General features: G+C 34.5%; 1 pseudogene; it reads right to left on the reverse strand.

Annotated features, from left to right (window-relative positions):
- Positions 1-2919: 2919 nt before the first annotated feature.
- Positions 2920-10235, reverse strand: LOC117906528 (annotated as a pseudogene).
- Positions 10236-10682: the final 447 nt, after the last annotated feature.

The raw sequence follows: 10682 nt of genomic DNA on the forward strand, positions 1-10682 counted from the left end.
CATAAGAGGTCTTAAAGCATGGCCAAATAGGTCATAACTTGTAGTAAACTTGGAGCATCATCATCAACTTGAGGTTGAGTCAAAGAATGTTGTTAACGTTGATGATGGAGGGGTAAGAGTAGTAGAAACAGTCTAAAATGAAGCAAACAAAATAGGTGGAGTAGTTGTATGTGTAGTGGGCATTAGGGAAATTTGGGTAGGCAGAGTGCTCTTGGCATCAAATGAAGAAGGAACAATATGCATAACCCTATTCCTACGAGTGCCAAGAGTAGCTAGCTAGGTGTGGACCCGCATTTTTCATGTGTGTCCCCACTCAATCGGCGAAACTTTTTTTTATTGGTGAAAATTTGGTTTTGGAAAAGTTGGAGTCGTCACTTATTTTATTTTATTTTAAAAGGAAAAAATAAAAGAAGAAAGAAAACCCTAAAGAAGTGACTCCATAGTTTTTGGAAAAGCGTGCCTTTGAAAAACCTGAGTCCAAGTCCAGGGATCAGGTTACCTATTGGGAAGATATCTTTAAAAGGTAGCACCCCTCTAAGCCCTACAAAGGTCTCTACTAACTAAGTTGAAGGAAATGGGGCAATTAATTGGTTGATTATAGATACCTAGGTAGGCTAGGTGATTTCAAACAATAGCATGCCAAACAAGAAAAACCAATCATAATCATAAAGAAGATTTAGGGTGTGTACCTGAACTATAGCGCTATCATAAATATCAAAGTTAGTATAGAAATATAGCACACAACATGTGTTTTATCCAAGCAAATCAAGCATACATCTAAGCACCTAAGGATCACATCAAGCATAAATAAGACTCACAATAACATGCATGTTTAAAAAATTTCGAAAAGTAAGTGATAAAAAGCGTATGTAAATAACATGCATAATTTATAAGATTCCTCCAAAAATGCTAGAGTGGTTAGGACAAGTATAAACTATATAACATATTCATTATGTTTAATACACAATACCAAAGCCAAAATTGAGCCAAGGTAAGTTAAATGACTTCAAAAATAAATAACCAATTCAAGCAATGTATAAGATCATCATCATGCAATTAGAAAAAGGAGCATCAAAAAAACAATTTCTAAAAAAATAGCTTAGAGTGGAATTTAATTATGAAAAATTTGAGAAAACAACTTCTACATGTCTAGATCAACATACCAAAATCCAAACACTCATTTAGAGGACAGATTGCAACAAAGACACTTAAAGGTTCTACAAAGTCCACATTAGATAAGAAAAAGAAACATGCATAAGAAATTTTTTAAAAAAATAATAAATGATTACATAAAATCATAAAAAAAAAAAAAAAAATCATGCACATATTTAAAAGTGTATATATCAAATAAAAAATGAATCCAAGGTTGGATGGTACTCAAAAGTATTTTTAAAAATACTCAAGCTAGCCAGATGTCCAGAATCCAGCATGTGCAGTAGGTATGACTTTGAAAAATCATATCTCCCTCAAAAAGGCATATTTTTTTTAATATTTTATGTATCTAAAATCAATTTCAAGAAGCCTAGAATTAAGAAAAAATATTGAATTAAATTTAAAAAGTCATATATTATTTTATTTTTGCAAAACAATCTCGGGTGTCCACAACTGGGTGAAAACAGAGCCCCTCTAAAGACTCATTTATATCTTCTATTCTAGAATTGTTTTCTAACTGAAACGAAACTTTAAATTCAATTTCAAGGAGTGAGAAAAGTTATACAAGTTTTTAAAATTTTTAAAAAATATTATGAGGTTGCTGAAAAGAACTTTGAAACTAAAGGGTTAGTGGTTGAGTGAAAACTGGCAGTAAGGAAAAAAAATTTTGAATTTTTTTTTTTTTTTTTTTTTTTTTGTGGGGGTTCCATCAAGTTTTTGTTCATGCAATGTAATCAAATTCCCCACTACTATACCCCTCATATCTGAACTTGGAGAAGAGCAATGTCATTGTAGATGGGACTGAATCATCTTCGGTCTTTAATTAGTATAAATTCCAATCGAAACCATGCGATCTACTCGTGTAGTGCTTTCAAAATCATTTTTCGGCTCTCCCCTACAAAATGTTGTTTGACTATGGTATTGCTGCCTGTGTCCTAGAACCATCTGCATAGGCAAAAATAAAGCCCGATGTAGTTCTAGTGTACAGGTGGCCGATTCGTCTCTAGTTTCTCAATATCGATCACCAACTTTCAGACAATGAATGAATGACAACGAATGCATTTCATGATACTCTATACATCTGGACTATCAAAGGATGGCAAATCTGGGGATTTAGAATTGATAAAACTTGAAAGGAAGACCAATATGGACTGAGGAAACCAAACCTACAGCCAAAGAAATAGGGGCAAACCAGATAGATAATGCATGGTCTCCAAGGTTACAAAGGAACTCAACAAAAATAGCAATCGCCCTAATTATCTTTTCAAATCGGTTAATTCAGTCCAATACATGCATTGCTTAACTTTGAACTCAATAAGTGCTCTTGGATCCAACCAAGAGGTCATGATTATCCATGTAATTAGAGTGTAGGGTGTGTACCACGTCAACAGATACAAGAAAACTCCTCTGGTAACTATTGATATTTTAAATTGGCCACTTGATGTATAATGGTGCATGCCACGCAAAGTTTTGGATCAAGAGATTGTGTGAGAAAGGGGTGGCGTCTGTAACTTGACTATGAATCATGGAAAGCCATTTGGATTTTAAGTGGATAATTATTAAGATTTGAAGAGCTTCCAATCCTAAGATAATGGACCTAGGATGCTCAAAAGAATGAAATTGACGTGTTCCAAGACAGCCATGCATAGGTGAGGCCCAAGACAAGAAAATAAAAATAAAAAAAATAAAAAAGTCATCCATGAAAAAAGAAAACCTATTGGTGTTAAAGAACTACAACAGCAAAATCTTGGCAAGCCTCAAGAGACCTCATCCATGAATATTAGTAGCTTCCCAAACCAAATTCTTTGGGACATGGTTAGTAAGGTCACGAGCCTACAGAGCAGCAGTTCTTAGTGTCGTAATTGTTGATACGTTGGCCTCCCGAAACGATAAACCCCTATAAGGAAAATTATGCTTCTTGCATAGGTCTTTCACCAAAGGAGAAATGTTCCTCAAATGACACCTTGGCAACCGAGGAAACAAATGGTGCTTAAGCTGAAACTGCAGACCACCATGAAACCAATCCATCCAAGTTGAGCATGAAATATCAATTGTCCCACTAATCTGCTTCTCAAACCAATCGTTTCCATAAGGCGGCCCAACATATAATTAGCTAAAAAAAAGGTTCAAAGTGAATTAAATATGTTGAATTGAAGTCACAGCCATGCTCGCAAGCAGAAACATCACCCTATCACCCCAATTGGGCAAACATGAAACAAAAAGAGGGTACCATGCCTAAAACACACAAATCCCCATAATATTCAAAGCTCTGTCTGGAATATTCCTCCCAGAAAACAACAATAATAATGTTTACAGAAACAAATTAATCATTGCCACACACATAACCGGATAATAGGTCCAATGCTGGTAACTCACAAAAAACCTAGCTATATAATCAAATTTCAATATTCTCCCATAAAAGATAAACTTTATGGAATCAAACAAGCTGGAAGAAACTGCAAACACTGGAATATGATGAAGATCAAGATCATAATCAAGACTATTACAAGTTATATGATGGGCATTATGAGTTCATTTCTTATTGTAGAACATTTTTTAAAGATTACCAAATATTTTATCAACCCAAAACCTGAAATCTCATGTTAAATCATAAAGAAAACATGTCAATTAGATTAGAGAACGTAGACAAACTTGAATCCATTGTCGATCTTGAAGAAATATGGTTCTTCTAAGGCAATAGAGGAAGTTGTTTTCTCTTTTGTGATGGGAGGCAGGAAAGGGAATGTTTTTTGTATTTTCAGAAAAGAAAACTAAAAGACACCAAACTTCAGTTTCCTTTTCCCTTTTATTAACTTTCTCTATGCCCTAGGGACCATACCCATTGGGTTGTTGGGCCACATGTGTCTTAGGCCCATCATGTAAGACGCATATGACTTGGGCTCTACACACAAAGTGACCCATACTTAATAAATATAAATCGAATATATATAGATAGCTTAATCATAAAAAATTATTAATATATGTGAGTTCATAATTATTTTAACAATCTCCCACTTGGACCACATATATTACAAAATAATGTTCATGATAATACTTTATTGAGCTCATCTTTGTTATCCTATCCAAATATCCTCAAACAATCCGGTCTACTAATTATGCTAACATAGGATCAAAGAAGCCTTCGTTAATCATAACTATAACTAGACCCATCAATGATCACAACATTAAAAAAATTAGCAACATAGATCAAGTATGGATGTGGAGCATGGAAATTACATAAAATGTGGTCTTTAATATGTCTATTTCCAATTGGTCCTACTTTGTGACTAAAAATAGTCAAATTCCACTTTCAACACTTATTGGTAAACTAATTCTGAAAGTCATCATTTCAATTCAGAGTATTCAAACACAATAGTCTTTAAAACTAAAGTCTGTACAGATAACACAAACATAACAATACATTAAGAAAACAAACACAAAACCCAAATACAAACTCTCACTATACTGGCATATCATTAATATGTACAACACTCATATGTGTGACATGCTCATGAAATACTTTGGGTGGCAAACCCTTAGTGAGAGGATCTGCAATCATCGAGTTTGTGCTTATGTGTTCGATTGATACTTGAAGACTCTGAATTCTTTCTTTCACAACCAAGAACTTGATGTCAATGTGTTTGGACTTTGACGAACTTCGATTGTTCTTAGAATACAATTCTGCAGCCTTATTATTACAATTGATTCTCAATGGTTTCTCAATCCCATCAACAATGAACAACTTAGTGATAAAATTTTGTAGTCATATCCCATGGTTTGATGCTTCATAGCAGACTATGAATTCTACCTCCATAGTGGAAGAAGCAATAAGTGTTTGTTTAACACTTTTCCATGAAACTGCTTCTCCAGCTAACATGAAGATGTAGCCTGAAGTGGATCTCCTGTCAAGACATCCCACGAAATTGGAGTTCAAATATCCCATGATCTCTAAATGACTGGATCTTCGATATGTGAGCATATAATCTTTAGTTCTCTGTAAATACCACATAACTCGTTTTGCCTTTTTCCAGTGATCCATACCTAGGTTACTCAAATATCTACCCAACATTCCAACAATGTACGCAATATCTGGACGCATACAAACTTGTGCATACATGAGACTTCCTACTACCGAGACATAGGGAAACCTCTCCATATCCTTCCTCTCAAGTTCATTTCTCGGACATTGGTGCAAACTAAATTTATTGCCTTTTGCCACAGGTGTGTTTCCTATTGCACAATTGCTCATGTCAAACCTACTTAGCACCTTATTGATGTAGGACTTTTGTAATAACCCAAGTATACCTCTTGAACGATCCCTATAGATCTGTATACACATCACAAAATATTCATTACCAAAATCCTTCATATCAAATTTATTGGATAGAAATCACTTGGTTTCATGCAAAAGTTCCACATCACTACTTGCAAGTAGAATATCATCTACATATAGCACCAAGATAATGAATTTGCTCCCACTGAACTTGAGATATATGCATTGGTCAACGGTGTTCTCCTTAAAACCAAATGAAGTAATCACCTTATCAAACTTTCGGTACCATTGTTGGGATGCCTGTTTAAACCATATGTAGACCTTTTTAATTTTCATACAAGCTGCTTTGAATCATTAGACTCAAAGTTCTCTAGTTGCACCATATATATCGTCTCATCAATGTTACCATTAAGAAATGTAGTTTTAACATCCATTTGATGCAGCTCTAAATCATAATGAGCCACAAGTGCCATGATGATTCTAAAGGAGTCCTTTGACGAAACCGGTGAAAAGGTCTCCTTATAATCAATGTCTTCCTTTTGAGTAAAACCTTTTGCGACTAGGCACCTTATACCTTACAATGTTGCCTTTTAAATCCCGCTTGGTCTTAAAAATCCATTTGCAACCAATCAGTTTTACACCTTCAGACAACTCTTCTAGGTCTCAAACACCATTATCTTTCATTGATTTCATCTCATCCTTCATGGCTTCTATCCACTTTTTAGAATTAGAACTTTGTTTGACTTGACTAATTGAAATTGGATCATCTTCTAAACCCATTTCAAACACATCTTCTTGGAGATATACAACATAATCATTTGAAATTGTACTTCTCATTTCTCTAGTGGATCTCCTCAGTGGCACTTGTACTTGAGGTTCTTGAGGTTGTTGAGTTACCTCTTCATGAACTTGAACTAGTTCCACAACTTGAGTAGGAGGAATTTCAAGTGTGTCTACAATCTCTGTTAGTGGTTGTACATTTTGGATAGTGTCATCAAACATAATATGACCATGTCCAGTTGCAATAATAAGAATACTAATAGACTCCTCTTCAAATACCACCTTTCTTAATGGCTCTCTCCCACTTAACTCAACATCCTCAATGAACTTAGCATTGCCCATTTCAAAGAAAGACCTAATTGAGGGATCATAAAACTTGAAACTTCTCAACCTTTCAGAATACCCTACAAAGTAGCAGCTCACAATTCTGGAGTCCAATTTTTTCTCATTTGGTTTGTAAGGCCTAGTCTCAGCTGGACAACCCCAAACATGCAAATGCCTAATACTAGGTTTCTTGCTAGTCTATAGCTCATATGGGGTTTTGGCTACTGCTTTGCTTAGGACTTTGTTCAAAACATAAACTGCAGTTTTGACAATTTCACCCCAAAGTGATTCTGGCAAGGTAGAATGACTGATCATACTCCTTACCATATCCTTAAGAGTATGGTTTCGCCTCTCTGCTACACCATTTTGGCTTGGAGCCCCTGGCATGGTGTACTGAGGGATGATACCACACTTCATCAAATATTTGGCGAATGATCCTGGATGTTGTTCACCAGATTCATCATATCTACCATAATATTCAGCCCCACTGTCAAATTTAACAGACTTTATTTTCTTGCCTAGTTGGTTCTCAACTTCAGCTTTAAAATTCTTAAACACATCCAATAACTGAGACTTCTCATGAATCAAATAAAGATAGCCATAATGTGAGTAATCGTCAATGAAAGTAATAAAATATTGTTGTCCGTTCCAAGAAAGGGTAGGAAATGGACCACAAATGTCCATATGTATCAATTCCAAGACGTCACCACACCTATTGGCATCCTTTTTCCTCACATTTGTTTGTTTACCCTTAATACACTCTATACAAACTTGAAAGTCTAAAAAATCAAGTGGATCAAGAATTCCTTCTGATACAAGCCTTTGAATACGTTGATTTGAAATATGATCTAAATGTTTGTGCCATAACATTGATGAATTCTCATTTGTTAACTTTCGCTTAATGCCATAATTACTTGAAGGCAAGGTTTAATTACCATTAGAGGCCTTTATGTTCAATTTGTATAACTTATCTATTAGACTACCAGTACCAGTAACACTTGAATTTAGATAAAGACTAACCATTCCATTTCCAAATGAACAAAAATATCTATATTTGTCCAAACATGAAACAAAAATTAAATTTCATCTAAACCACAATACCACAAAAGTCTCTTTTAAATCCAAAGTACAACCAGAATCTAACTGTAATCTAAAAAGGCTAATAGCCTTCATTGCAGTCTTGTTGCCATTTTCCACATAGATTTATCTTTCACCGTCAGTTGGTATTCGACTCCTTAGGCAACCCTGCATCATGACACTTATGTGAGTAGTTGCACCCGTCTCTATCCACCAAGTGTCAATAGGCACTATAGCTAAATTAATTTCAGAACAAACAAAGTTGAGAAGAGTACTTTTCTTTTCAAGCCAAGCAATGTATTTGGTACAAGTCTTCTTCATATCACCAGTGTTCTTGCAAAAGAAACAAGTGATCTTCTTATCTTGTTTCTTCTACACCTTTTGTTATGATGTCCCAGAATATGCAGTTTGTTTTCCCTTATTGTCCCTCTTTCTTTTCTTGTTGGTACCATGTCCCTAAGATGTGGAAGCCAAGTGAGCACTTTCTATCTTCTCTTGTTTCAGTCTCTACTCCTCTTGCACACACTGAGCAATAAGCTCATTCAGAGTTCATTTTTCCTTTTATGTGTTGTAACTAATCTTGAATGGACTAAATTGTGTAGGTAGAGAGATTAAGACCAAGTGCATGAGTATATCTTCTGATAACTCTAACTTTAGTGCCTTGAGTTTAGTCACAAGATTGGACATTTCCATTATGTACTCCCTTACATTCTCTTTTCCTTTGTACCGCATGGAGATAAGCTTACTAAGAATAGTGCTTGTCTTGACCTTTTCGTTTGCAGTGAATCGGTTTGCTATCTGGTCTAAGAATGTCTTGGCTCGAGACTCCTCAAGTATTGCACCCCTTATAGCTTCTGGAATTGAGTGCTTCATTATCATTAGACTTATGTAATTGGATCACTCCCATTTTTCCATAGTAGCCCTTTGCTCAGCAGTGCTGGCACTAGTAAGGTCTGCAGGGTGATCCTTCCTTAATGCATAGTCCAAATCCATGCACCCGAGCACAATCATAACGTGCTCTTTCCATTTCTTGAAGTTTGTGCCATTAAGCATAGGAATGTTATAAACATTAGTAGATATAGAAGATGCTGAATAATAACAATAAAGCTCACAATTATTCACAAAAATATCATACATACATGAATAAATAAAAAATTTAACATATATATACATGTATATGGACCCATAACAAGATACCTAGCACAAACATTAATATCTAGTCTTTGGACAAAAATATCAACTTGTAATTGGTACTCTTTTACAAAATCAGTTCATAAATATTGACAATAAAATCGAAGCAATATGTCTTTCTTTGGACTAACATATAGCATGCAAGGTAAACTTTATATGTCACACATTTATGACAACTTTATTTATTACTATATTAAAATAATCTTCCTTTGGACCAATTATTTTACACAATAATAACATGTTTACATATTTCAAAATAAATAAAATTACATGATATAAGTTACTTTGGCAACAAATATATATAACTCATTTATTTTAAAATATTAAACACAAATGTAGCAAGAAAAGGCTAAATCCATTATTTAATATTAAAAATTGCACTGAAGTCACTTTGGTAACAAGATTAATAGCCTTACATATCTTGTATGTTGGTAGATTGGAAAAGTTCTAATCCAATTCCCAAAGTTAAAACACAAAAGAAATGATAACAATTATTATTTAAACTCTATGCCTTAAAAAACAAGTCCTCCAAACTGTAGGCCAATTCCAGCCCTTTTAGACATGTTTTGGCTTTCTCCACTAGTTGATTAAAATTTATTTATTTATTTTTTAGATTCAAAAAATGAACCCAACCCAGAAAAATTCCTAGATTCTGTCAAGAAATTTCTTGCCCTAATATGCCATATGGGAGAAAATTCATATAACTTTGAATCAACATGCATTTCTTAATGATTCAACATGTGTGGCTCTGATACCACTTGTTGTAGAACAGTTTTTAAAGATTACCAAATATTTTATCAACCCAAAACCAAAAATCTCATGTTAAATCATAAAGAAAACATGTCGATTAGATTAGAGAATGTAGACAAACCTGAATCCATTGTCAATCTTGAATAAATATGGTTCTTCTAAGGCAATAGAGGAGGAAACCACCTTTCTGTTTTCTTTCTTGTGATGGAGGCAGGAAAGGGAATGTTTTTTGTATTTTCAGAAAAGAAAACTAAAAGACACCAAACTTCAGTTTCCTTTTCCCTTTTATTAACTTCCTCTATGCCTTAAGGACCATACCCATTGGGCTATTGGGCCACATGTGTCTTAGGCCCATCATGTAAGACACATGTGACTTGAGCTCTACACACAAGGTGACCCATATTTAATAAATATAAATTGAATATTTATATATAGATAGCTTAATCATAAACAATTATTAATGTATGTGAGTCCATAATTATTTTAACACTTCCACCACACAATGCTTATCCAGGTTATGCAATTCCCAACAAGAATTTGAGCAAGCTTATTAAACCCAGGACTAGACATTATCTAATAATGCCTAGAATCATGACCCACATAAGAACTCTGAATCCATAGAAAACCCCATAAATGCAACACAACCCAGATGAACCCAGAAACTTTCAACACACAAAACACCATAAATACACCATGAACAAGAATAACAGATTCAAGCAAACAAAGACAACCACGATTCTCATGTAAAGCATAATAAATAATAATAAATAAATAAAAACGGAGCCTTTCATTTTCAAACCAAAACTAAGGAACTTCAGAGAAAAAAAAAGTCAATAGCAAGAACTATATAGTCAATCTAGCACCAATGCCAACAAACATACGACCTCTGTCATTCTAAACCCAAGCACCCAGACGAAACTCGAAATCCAGTGAAGATTAATGTATAACCAAAAGATAACGGGAATGAAGGAAAGATTTGTAGAAAACATACTTGGAAACACCCTTTCTAGTAAGAAAATCCTCGTTGGTATATCATCTCAGATCTCTTACTCTGTTTTTCCGTGCTTCCTTCTTCTCCCTACGAAGACAATCTCCAGCATGCCCCCAAAACCACCAGCCTATGCTTTTTTATAGC

This window comes from Vitis riparia, chromosome 18, assembly GCF_004353265.1.
Source record: "Vitis riparia cultivar Riparia Gloire de Montpellier isolate 1030 chromosome 18, EGFV_Vit.rip_1.0, whole genome shotgun sequence".
Taxonomy (NCBI): domain Eukaryota; kingdom Viridiplantae; phylum Streptophyta; class Magnoliopsida; order Vitales; family Vitaceae; genus Vitis; species Vitis riparia.